The sequence below is a fragment of the Mobula birostris genome, chromosome 10, assembly GCF_030028105.1.
Source record: "Mobula birostris isolate sMobBir1 chromosome 10, sMobBir1.hap1, whole genome shotgun sequence".
NCBI lineage: Eukaryota > Metazoa > Chordata > Chondrichthyes > Myliobatiformes > Myliobatidae > Mobula > Mobula birostris.
Genome location: NC_092379.1, coordinates 22,544,254 through 22,556,713, shown reverse-complemented (window position 1 = coordinate 22,556,713; position 12,460 = coordinate 22,544,254). Strand labels below are relative to the sequence as shown.

Here is a 12,460-nt window from a genome sequence, read left to right as displayed (position 1 = left end):
CTTTTCCGGGCTGGTGGGAAATGTATGTAGTTTAGATCTTAAAAAATCTCTAATCTGTAGATATTGAAAAAAGTGGGTATTTGATGTTATATTTCCCTGAGAGCTGCTCAAAAGAAGAAAAATACCCTCCAACAAACAGATCCTGAAATCGTTTAATGCCTAATCTATCCCATTCTCTAAAATACAGATCGGTTGTAGATGGTTAAAAAAAATTAGAAAAAAATAGGACTAGAAAGAGAAAATCTCAATAAACTTAAATGTTTTTTAAACTGTAGCCAGATCCTCAAAGTGTGTTTAACCACCAAACTGTTAGTTAATTTATTTAAAGATAAAGGAAGAGAGTATCGAAGAAGAGAGATAATAGAAAATTTTGCAACAGAGCTGGCTTCCAAAAAAGACCCATATTGGACAATCCTCACAATCAATATAATATAACCAGAACGTGAGCTTTCGTATGTTAATTGCCCAATAATATGACCTAAAATTGGGCAGAGCAAGGCCTCCATTCTTTTTAATTTTTTGAAGATGCGCTTTATTTAATCGAGGTTTTCTGTTCTTCCATATATAAGAAGAAAGAATTGAATCTAAAGAATCAAAAAAAGACTTAGGAATAAAAACAGGTGCAACTAGAAAAAGGTATATAAATGTAGGTAAAATATTCATTTTAATAGAATTAATTTGACCAATCAATGATAAAGAGAGAGGCAACCAATTAGAAAGTGTCTTTTTCACATAAATCATTGAGGTTAGAAAATTTTCTTTGAACAGATCTTTATAATTCTTTGGGATTGTTACACCCAAATATGTAAATTGTTTTCTTACAATTTTAAAAGGAAGGTTAATATTGAATGTTCATTCTCCTAATCTGACTAAATCCTTATGTAGCCTCTCTACTTCCTCAAAACTACCTGCCCCTTCACCTATCTTCATATCATCTGCTAACTTTGCAACAAAGCCATCAATTCCGTCATCCAAGTCATCAACATTATATGTTCAATGAAACAGTCCCAACACAGAACCCTGCAGAACACCACTAGTCACCGACAGCCAACCAGAAAAAGCTCCTCTTCCCACTCTTTGCCTCCTGCCAATCAGCCACTTTATCCATGCTAATATCTTTCCTGAAATACCATGGGCTCGTAACGTTTTAAACAGCCTCACATGTGGAACCTTGTCAAAGGCCTTCTGAAAATCCAAGTGCACTTCATCCACTAATTCTCCTCTGTCTTTTCCGCTTTGTATTTCTTTGAAGAATTCCAGCAGATTTGCCAGGCAAGATTTTCACTTGAGGAAACCATGCTGACTGTGCCTATTTTATCATGTGCCTCCATGTACTCCAAAACGAATCAACTCCAACATCTTCCCAACCACTGAGGTCAGACCAACTGGCCTATAATTTCCTTTCTTCTGCCTCTCTCCCTTCTTGAAGAGTGGAGTGACATTTACCATTTTCCATGCTTTCGGAACCATTTCAGAATCTAGTGATTCCTGAAAGATCATCACTGATATCTCCACAATCCCTTCAGCCACCTCTTTCAGAACCCGGGGGTGTACACCATCGGTCCAGTTGAATTATTTACATTCAGACCTTTCAGATTCTCAAGAACCTTCTCCCTAGTAATGGCAGCTTCACTCACTTCTGCTCCCGACACTCTCGAACTTCCACAATACTGCTTGTCTCTTCCACAGTGACGACTGATGCAAAATACTTGTCCAGTTTGTCCACCATTTCCTTGTCCCCATTACTACCTCTCCAGCATTGTTTTCCAGTGGTCTGATATCCACTCTCACCTCTCTTTTACACTCTATGTATCTGAAGACACTTTTGGTATCCTCTTTAATATTATTGGCTAGCTTATTTTCATATTCCATCTTTTGCTTCATTAAGATCTTTTTCGTTTACTTCTCCTGGTTTTTAAAATCTTCCCAATCTAACTTTCCACTGAATTTTGCTTAATTATATTAACTTCCTACCATTGATATTGGGTTCACGGTCCATAGTTCCTAGCATTTTTTTTTTGCAACCCTTCTTAAATTAAGGCCCAAAATTATCCGAACAGACCCCAGAAAACATCTGAAAGGGCGGAGAACTGAATTCCTGCTCCCTGTGCAAGGTCTCAGCAATGTACTAATGTACAATGTGTTAAATTTTTAACCTCCCCAGCACACGGCATTGGGAATTATCCAGAGATTATCACTGATGGAGTCTTACATCTTAACCTGTTCTCCAACTCCCTATTTTCACTCCACAGCAGCACATCCATTTTTCTGCCTATTGTCATTTGAACCAATGTGTGCAACCACTTCTATCTGCTCAGCCTCCCCACTGAGAATGTTCTGCCATCACTCAGAGACATCCTCATCTGAATTGTACTCTATTTGCAATTCCTCAGTCCACCTACTCAGCTGATCAAGATCCCGCTGTAATTGTTGCTAACCTTTTTCACTGCCCACAATACCGTCTATTTCAGTGTCACCTGTCATCCAATATTCAGGAATATGGGATCAATTCCTATCAGTGAGATGACTTCTTCATCCAGGTATCAGCAGTCATTTGGACCAGGATAAGATTCAAAGGAACAATTCTCAGTCCATCTCCAGGGAAATGCCCCCTAATTCAGTGTTGTGTGAAAATATAATTGGATACGGTTTTGGACACACACACACACACATTCAGATAGTGGGGGAGATTCCCAGTGCTAAAACACAGGTTGCAGAGCAGGAAGTGAGGAACGTGGCTTGGATTTGTATATTAGTCCAGTACATTGGCCGTGGAGGGTCTCTCCCTTTTACTCTGTGATCTCTCCCTTCATTCCCTTCCTTGCATTTTTCTCTCAAACTGACCTTTCTCTCTCTCTTTCCACCTTCTCAAAGCTCATTTAAGACTTTTCAAAGCTCCTATTTTTTGCCGCATTCCTCCCTCCCGCCCCATAGCACACGGGGACAGAAGCTGGCTCTGACAAGCAGCCTGTACTTTGTACAAACAGACTGTCAGAGCCATTAGCTGGGAGAGAGAGAGAAGCAGAGACACAAACAGGAAGCAGAAGACTAAGCTGTTGCTGTGAGCAGTGAAGAGTGTAAATTATACTGGAGGACTGGCAGCACGTACTCACAGAGGGCAAGAAGGAGAGGCAGGCCAGGGTCGGGAGCCAACATTCCCAGAGGGGAGCAGAGGCCAGTGGCAAGGTAAGGTCCTCAGTTGTTGCACTTCCTGGCTTTGCAGATGGCTGAAACGTGAGAGTGGGAGAGAGTCTGGCTGCAGAGCAACAGATATGGTACCATGCGAGTGAGAGTTACTGAGAATTTAATCAATAGGCCGAGTTGGTGATGAAAATATGTAAAGTCAGATCGCATCATGGCAGCTGGAATGTTAAAGTCAGTTTTTTAAACATGTAACTCTGGCTTTGAGAAATGAATTGGTGTCTAAATGCATGACTGATGTGTTTCAGGGAATGGAATCTGCTGACTTACCTGGTCTGGCCTGTATATATCTCCAGGCTCTCAGTAATGTAATTGACCTTTAACTGCACTGTGAAATGGCCCAGTGATCCACCCAGTTCAAGAGCAGTTGGGATGGGAAAGAAATGTTGTTCTACTCACATCCCATGAACGAATAACGAAAAGTCATCCACGGTTATGTTGTATCATGATGGATCCATCACTGTATTGTTTTCAGATAGATCCCACAAGATTGGGATTGATTTTTAAATTTAGTGTTAATAATATTTCATGACTTTATTACTGTTTATTATTTTATGTAGTTACATCGCAATATTGAATTGTTTCTATGGAAATTCCATTGTTAAGTTGTTTCTGTTCTGACATCAGATTAAAACATGTACATGGTCGATCTCCAGTTCTGAGTCACCTGTACTTGTACCAACAGCTCCACACTCTCTGATGGGGGATGCTGCTGGATGCACAAAGTTTCCTTCAGCTAAACACCGAGCAGGCCAAAGGCTTTGGTCTCCACAGTGAGTTCTGTTCCAGGGCACCGATGCTGTTGAGTCACTTTTCAGTGATGTGAGAACAGAAATTCAGGCTGACTTGGCTGTTCACTGTCGTACAGAGGGACAGAGGTACTGCTTTCAGCTGAGACATTAAAGGGAGATTGTGCATGGAATGGAGAAGCTCCTGTACCCACAGTTTGATTGGACATGGGGTGCGGAGAATTAGGATAATGAAGCACCTTCAATAACTCCAAGAGACTGAAGTAGGGTAAATACTGAAAGGCTTTTATTCGCAGTAAAATACGACTTCCATGCTGAGTGTCTGCCCCTGGACTGAGGGGGAGGAGCAAGGTGAAATCACCTTTATTCAGGGGTCTGCGGGAGGAGCCACAGGGGCAGTCAGCAGAGGGGCGTGTCGAGACTGTTAACCCAGTTACAACATATATATGTTTTACCACATTCACTCCTCCTTTTTATTTTAAAAAAGAGTCCTGTGGGGTGAAGTGACTGACAATATTTTAAAAAAGCATATTTACAGGTCAAGTCTGTCAGGCGGTCGAGTCCGTCGCTGTGATCTACGTAGCACCGGTGGTGATTGCACTGGCGACGGCGGTTGTGCTGGCTCCGGCCTGACTTGAGGTGTCAGCACGTTAGGTGTTGGTAATCCCTCGTGCGTGTGCGTCACGTCCGGTATGGGAGTGTCGTGTGGTGTCTGTGTGGGGCTTGGAGTGCGCGGTGTCCGGTGGGTACAGATATCGGTGGATACGGGGTTAATAGTCACCACGGAGTGTTCAGGGTCGGGGCCCGGTGCTCCTGCGGGCACCAGGTCGCAGATGGAGACCGTGTCCTCCCGCCCATCAGGTAAAACCACATCGCATACTGGGGGTTCGCATGAAATAAGTGAGCCCTCTCGACCATCTGGGAGTATTTATTGCTCCTCGCATGTGTCCGGAGCAGCACTGGCCCCGGGGCCATCAGCCAAGTTGGTAGGGTGGTCCCAGTGGTCGACTTTCTGGGAAAAGAAAAGAGCCGCTCATGAGGGGTGGCATTGGTGGACGTGCATAACAGGGAGCGGATGGAGTGGAGTGTCTCGGGAAGGACCTCCTGCCAGCGGGAGACCGGCAGTCCCTTTGACCTGAGGGCTAAGAATGTGGCTTTCCACACTGTGCCATTCTCCTTCTCTACCTGTCCATTCCCCCGGGGATTATAGCTCGTGGTCCTACTAGTTGCCATTTCCCTAGCCAGTAGGTATTGGCGCAGCTCGTCACTCATAAACGAGGACCCCCTGTCACTGTGGATACAGCACGGGTATCCGAAAAGAGTGAAGAGCTTGCGCAGGGCTTTTACAGCTGACGTGATAGTGGTGTCGGGGCAGGGGATGGTGAAGGGGAACCGCGAGTGCTCGTTGATAACGTTAAGAAAGTACACATTGAGGTCGGTGGAGGGAAGGGGGCCCTTGAAGTCAATATTCAGTCACCCAAAGGGCGGGTGGCCTTGATTAGATGTGCCTTTTCGGGTCGGTAGAAGTGCGGTTTGCACTCCGTGCAGACTTGGCAGTCCCTGGTCATCGTCCTGATCTCCTCAAGGGAGTAAGGTAGGTACCGGGCTTTCACGAAGTGGAAAAGCTGGGTGACCCCGTGTGGCAATGATCTACATGCAGGGTGTATAGCCGTCGATAAGCGCGCTGGCGCATGCTCTCTGGGATAGGGCATGGGAGGGCTCGTTGAGCTTCCCAGGCCGGTACATGATGTCATAGTTGAAGGTGGAGAGTTCGATTCTCCACCTCAGAATTTTATCATTTTTGATTTTGCCTGGCTGTTGGTTATTAAACATGAATGCGACTGAGCTCTGGTCAGTTAGCAGGGTGAACTTCTTGCCGGCGAGATAGTGCCTCCAGTGCCTAATAGCTTCCACTATGGCCTGGGCCTCTTTCTCCACCGTGGAGTGCCAAATTTCAGGGCCTTGAAGGGTACGGGAGAAGAATTCCACCAGTTTTCCCGCCTGGTTGAGGGTAGCAGCCAGTGCGAAGTCGGAGGCGTCACTCTCTACTTGGAAGGGAATGGCCTCATCCACCGCATGCATTGCTGCTTTGACAATGTCCCCTTTTATGCGGCTGAAGGCTGCGCGGGCCTCGGCTGAGAGGGGGAATGTGGTGGACTTGACCAGGGGGCAGGCCTTGTCTGCGTAGTTAGAGACCCATTGGGCATAATATGAAAAGAAGCCCAGGCACCTTTTGAGGTGGGAAGAGGGAGTTCCAACAGGGGGCGCATACGGTTGGGGTCAGGGCCAATGACTCCGCTCTCCACGACACACTCAAGAATAGCAAGTCGGGTGGTCCCAAACACACACTTGTCCTTGTTATAGGTGAGATTGAAAGCTTTGGCTGCTTGGAGAAATTTTTGGAGGTTGTTGTCGTGATCCTGCCGGTCGTGACCGCAGATGGTGATGTTATCCAGATATGGGAATGTGTCCTTCAGCTGGCACTGGTCCATCATCCGGTCCATTTCCCTCTGGAAGGCAGATACACCATTCATGACACCGAAGGGGATGCACAGGAAGTGATAAAGCCTGCCGTCCGCCTCGAAGGCGGTGTAAGGGCAGTCCACCCGGTGGATGGGGAGCTGGTGGTAAGCGGATTTTAGGTCTATGGTCGAGTACACCTTGTACTGTGCTATCTGATTGACCATATCCGCGATGCGGGGTAGAGGGTACGCGTCGAGCTGCGTGAACCTATTGATGGTCTGGCTATAGTCCACGACCATCCTATTTTTCTCCCCGTTCTGAACAACGACCACCTGCGCCCTCCAAGGACTTGTGCTTGCATCAATGACCCTCTCCCTGAGCAGCCGCTGCACCTCCAAGTTAATGAAGGCTCTGTCCCCCGCGCTGTACCTCCTGCTTTTAGTTGCCACAGGTTTACAGTCGGGGGTCAGGTTGGCGAACAGCAGTGGGGGAGAGATCTTGAGGGTGGAGAGGCCGCAAGTGGTGTCGGTAGTGGGGCAGTTGGCATGGTGTTGGGTGGGATGTGCGGGTCGGTGTGTCGGGGTGGTCAGTAGCGGGGTACGTGACATATCTCTACAAAACTGAGGATTTACCACAGTGATTGGTGAGAGGGGCCCATCATACTCCATTGTCACGCTTTTCAGGTGGCTCTGGAAGTCGAGCCCCAATAACACAAGGGCACACAGTTGAGGCATAACCAGTAACGTAAAGTCTTGATATCCTGTGCCCTGCACCACTAGCGTTGCTACAGAACCCCCCCCCCCCCCCCCACACCGGATGTCTGTTTTTGCGACCTGGAAGCCATGGCGACTCTCTGACTTACCGGCCGTATCACAAGTCCACAATGCTGCACCGTGTCCGGGTGGATAAAACTCTCCGTGCTGCCCGCGTCAAACAGGCAGCTTGTCCTGCGCCCCTCCACCAGGATGTCCATCATTGACCTTGCGAGCTGGTGGGGAGCGCTTTGGTCGAGGGTCACGGAGGCCAGGGTTGAGTCGCTGTCTTGGTCCGGCGTGGTGGGGTACCCCGTGAGCACCCGTTGGTCATAGGCGGTGGGGGGTTGTGCAGACCAAGATGGCCGCCCCCATGTCTCACACATGGTGGCGGCGTGCAGGGAAGACAGCGGCAGTCAAGATGGAGACCCCCATGTCTCGCATGTGGTGGCGGCGTGCAGGAAAGATGGCAGCAGGTAAGATGGCGACCCCCATGTCTCGCACGCGGCGCTGCTCGATCCCGCCTGCGGTTTGGACTTACAGACCTTGACTAAGTGGCCCTTCTTTCCACAGCTGGAGCAGGTTGCTTCTCGGGCCAGGCAGCGTTTCCGGGGTTGCTTCTCGAGTCTGCAGAAGTAGCACTTCACGGACTCGCGACTGGCAGCAGCCGATGTCGATTCACCGGCGGGTTGTGGGGTCTGCGGCGCCCACGAGGCCATCAGGGGATCGCGTGCCTGCAGAGTCTCAGAGTTGTGCAGAGTGGCCTCCAGCGTATCAGCGAGCTTGATCGCCAAACGTAAGGTAAGATCAGCTTTTTCCAATAGCCGCTGGCGCACATACACTGACCTGGTCCCCGTGATGAAGGCGTCTCTCACTAGGAGCTCTGCATGCTGTCCTGCCGTCAGTCCCTGGCAATCGCAGGCCTGCACGGGCGTCTGTAGTGCCTGGACAAACTCAGCACTTGATTCCCCGGGCTGCTGGTGCCGAGTCGCTAAGTGATGCTGCGCACAAACGGTGTTTACCAGCCGCAGGTATTGTCCTTTGAGTGCGCTCATCGCGCCGTCGTAGCTCGGCTGGTCTCTGGTCATCGTATAGACCTGTGGACTGACCCTGGAGAGTGGAACTCTGCGATTTGCTGTGGAGTCGGTTGCTTTAATCGCCTCCAGATGTGATTCAAAGCAAGCCAGCCAGAGTTCGAAAGCGTTTCCAGCTTCAGGTGTTTGTGGTTCGAGGTCTAACTTGTCAGGTCTCAGGTATGGTTCATGCTTTAAAATTACTGCGAGTAAAGTTGATGCACCTTCAATTACTCCAAAAGACTGGAAGTAGGGTAAATACTAAAAGGCTTTTATTCGCAGTAAAATGTGACCTCCATGCTGAGTGTCTGCCCCTGGACTGAGGAGGAGGAGCAATGGCGAAATCGCCTTTATTCAGGGTCTGTGGGAGGAGCCACAGGGACAGTCAGCAGCGGGGTGTGTCCAGACAGGTAACCCTGTTACAACATATATGTATGGTTTACTACAAGAATGCCTTGGGACTCACCTTAATCCTACTTGACAAGGACATTTTGTGGCCTCTCCTGGCTTTCTTCATTCTCTTTAGTTCCTTTCTGTCTTCTTTATACTCCTCATGTGCTGATTTCTGAAGCTCAACATACATTTTCTTTCTCTTCATGACTAAATTCATCACTTCCCGAGACATCCAATGTTTTCTTGTATTTCCATCCTCATCCTTCCTTCTGACAGGAACATACCTTTCCTGCACTCTGTGCAATTGCTCTTTAAACACCCTCCACATGTCTGATGTGGTCAGCCAGAGAAAAGATGTTCCCAATTAACACTTATTAGTTCCTGCCAAATGCCCTTGTAAATAGCTTGACCTCAATTTAAAACTCTTCCACAAGGACCACACATATCCTTGTCTGCAAATAGAATCACAATCAGAATCAGAATCCGGTTTATTATCACCAGCATGTGTCGTGAAATTTGTTAACTTAGCAGCAGCAGTTCAATGCAATACATGATATAAAAGAAGAAGAAAAAAATCAATCAATTACAGTATATGTGTGTTGAAGAGATTAAAAATCGTGCAAAAACAGAAATAATATATATTAAAAGAGTGATGTAGTGTTCATGGGTTCAATGTCCATTTAGGAATCGGATAGCAGAGGGGAAGAAGCTGTTCCTGAATCGCTGAGTGTGTACCTTCAGGCTTCTGATGGTAACAGTGAGAAAAGGGCTTGCCCTGGGTGCTGGGGGTCCTAGTAATGGACACTGTCTTTCTGAGACACTGCTCTTTGAAGAAGTCCTGGGTACTTTGTAGGCTAGTATGCAAGCTGGAGATTTACGACCCACTGCAGCTTCTTTCAGTCCAGTGCAGTAGCTCCCCATACCAGACAGTGACGCAGTCTGTCAGAATGCTCTCCACCGTACATCTGTCGAGGTTTTTGAATGTTTTTGTTGACATACCAAATCACTTCAAACTGCTAATGAAGTACAGTCACTGTCTTGCCTTCTGTATAACTGCATCGATATGTTGCAATCAGCTTAGGTTCTCAGCGATCTTGACACCCAGGGACTTGAAACCACTCACTCTCCCACTTCTGATCCCTCTATGAGGATTGGGATGTGTTGCTTCGTCTTACCCTTCCTGAAGTCCACAATCAGCTCTTTCGTCGTACTGACGCTGAGTGCAAGGTTGTTACTGTGACACCGCTCCAGTAGTTGGCATATCTCACTCCAGTCCACTCTCTTGTCTCCACCTGATATTCCACCAACAAAGGTCGTGTCACTGGCACATTTATAGATGCTTCTTTAGCAATGCCCAGCCATACAGTCATGGGTATCGAGCAGGTAGAGCAGTGGGCAAAGCACACACCCCTGAACTGCACCAGTGCTGATCGTCAGCGAAGGTGAGATATTCTTTCGTTATTTATTAATCTCTTTATTGATTTAAAAAGAGCCTATATGCAAACAAGAGGAGATTTCTCTAAAATATATATATCAATAAGAATACAAACAGAAAGTGAAATAGACATTATCAAAATCATGCATAGTATTAAGCAAATATGTAATATATAATTAAAAAAAGACAACTAATTCTCCTTTTATCATTCATAGAGGGAAAAAAAACTTTAGATTTTCAAAATGAAGGAAAAAAACATTAAACTATAAGAAGAAAGGGGGAAAGAAGGGACTGGGCAGTCCATTCTGAGGATATGACCAAAAAAAAAGGAAAGACTTTCTGATCAAATCTAAAACTTCAAAAAAAAAATTGGGCGAGTAAGAAATCAAATCAAATGAAAATATTGAATAAAAGGTCGCCAGATTTGCTCAAATTTAAGCATGTATCAAATGTCCGACTACTTCTTTTCTCTAAACTAAAACAGGACATAATGGAGGAAGGCCAAAAAAGACGGTACGTGGATTAGAATCCTTCCACTTCAATAAAATGGTTCTCCTAGCCAATAAAGTTGAAAAGTCTATCATACGTTGAGCGGAAACAGGAATAGTTCCTGCTTCCGATGGGATGATCCCAAAGATCGCCGTAAGTAAATTAGGTTGTAGGTCCAGATCCAAGACTTTATATAGTGTTTTAAAATCATCTCTCCAAAAGTTATCTAGCTTTATACAAGACCAAAACATATGACTTAAAGGGGCCACAGGTGAGATATTATCACCAATTGTGGTCTTCTGGTTAGGAAGTCAAGGATCCAATTGCAGAGGGAGGTACAGAGGGCCAGGTGCTGGAACATATCAGTCAGGATTGTGGGAATGATGGTGTTAAATGCTGAGCTACAGTCGATGAACAGCATCCTGAAATAGGTGTTTGTATTGTCCAGGTGGTCCAAGACCGTGTGAAGAGCCATTGAGATTGCGTCTGCCGTTGATCTATTGTGGCAATAGGCAAACTGTGGAGGATCCAGGTCCTTGCTGAGGCAGGAGTTCAATCTCGTCATGACTGACCTCTTAAAGCATTTCATCACTGTAGATATGAGTGCAACTGGGCGATAGTCATAAAGGCAGCTCACATTATTCTTCTTAGGCACTGGTATAATTGTTGCCTTTTTGAAGCAAGTGGGAACTTCTCCCATAGCAGTGAGAGGTTGAAAATGTCCTTGAATACTCTCACCAGTTGGATGGCACAAGTTTTCAGAGCCTTACCTGGTAGATCATCAGGGCCTTTCGCCTTGAGAGGGTTCACCCTCTTTAAAAACAGTTTAACATCGGCCTCTGAGACAGAGATCTCGGGGATCTTTGCAGCTGTAGTTATATTCTCCCTTTCAAAGTGGGCATAGAAGACGCTAAGTTCATCTGGTAGTGAAGCATCGCTGCCATTCATGCATTTGGGTTTTGCTTTGTGGAAAGTAATGTCTTGCAAACCCTGCCAGAGTTGTTGTACATCCGATGTTGCCACCAACCTCGCTCAAAATTGTCTCTTTGCCCTTGAAATAGCCTCCATAAGTCACAACAGGTTTTCTGCTTCAGATCCGGGTCGCCAGCCTTGAATGCCACAGATCCAGCCTTCAGCAGACAACGTACCTCCTGGTTCATCCATGGCTTCATGTTTGGCAATAAACAGCAATTCTTTCTTTTCAAATCTTATTATTATTATTATCCAAAATTACCAAGATTACGTCAAAGTAGGCAACACTTACAATGTCTTAAGAAAAAGAAAACATTGTTTTAAAGATTGAAAAAATTTTGGTGACAAAGAAAGAGGAAAAAACCCCTAAGCAAGGAAAAGTGAGGAAAAAAACCCACCTGCTGTCCAACCCCGGAGCCACGCGTCAGACAGAAAGCTTCTAAAGATAAACATCAACCTGCCAGCAAGAAAAAAAATCTACCAAAAATTTACAATTCGACCGTGGAGAAAATCAATCAATTAATTCAAATTATAGTAGCGAGCAAATAAACCCCATCTTTTCTCAAAATCAAACATAGGTTCAAAGGTTCGACTTCTAATTTTCTCTAAACTAAGGCATAGCATCACTTCAGAGAACCATTGTGACAAAATGGGAGCCAATGTCTCCTTCCACTTCAACAAAATGGCCCTCCTAACTATTAATGTAACAAATGCAGTTACATGTTGGTCAGACAAAGAGATACTGTGGATATTTTGAGGAATTATTCCAAAAAGCACAGTTAATTTGTTAGGTTGTAAATTAATTTTAAGTGCTTTAGAAATTGTAGAATAAAACTGACTTCCAGAACTATTCCAGTATAGAACAGGAACAAAATATGTGTCAGTGCAGCTGTCTCAGTTTTACATCTATCGCACTAACTATCAACATTAGGA

At 45.8% G+C, this 12,460-nt stretch overlaps 1 long non-coding RNA gene across 1 annotated transcript in view; it reads left to right on the top strand.

The window, feature by feature from the left end:
* Nucleotides 1-11,735, top strand: part of LOC140204459 (uncharacterized) — a 39,664-nt gene extending 27,929 nt beyond the window's left edge. Inside the window, exon 3 of the long non-coding RNA XR_011887624.1 lies at nt 11,650-11,735. This is a non-coding gene — a long non-coding RNA (uncharacterized lncRNA). The remainder of the gene's footprint in view (nt 1-11,649) is intronic.
* Nucleotides 11,736-12,460: the final 725 nt, after the last annotated feature.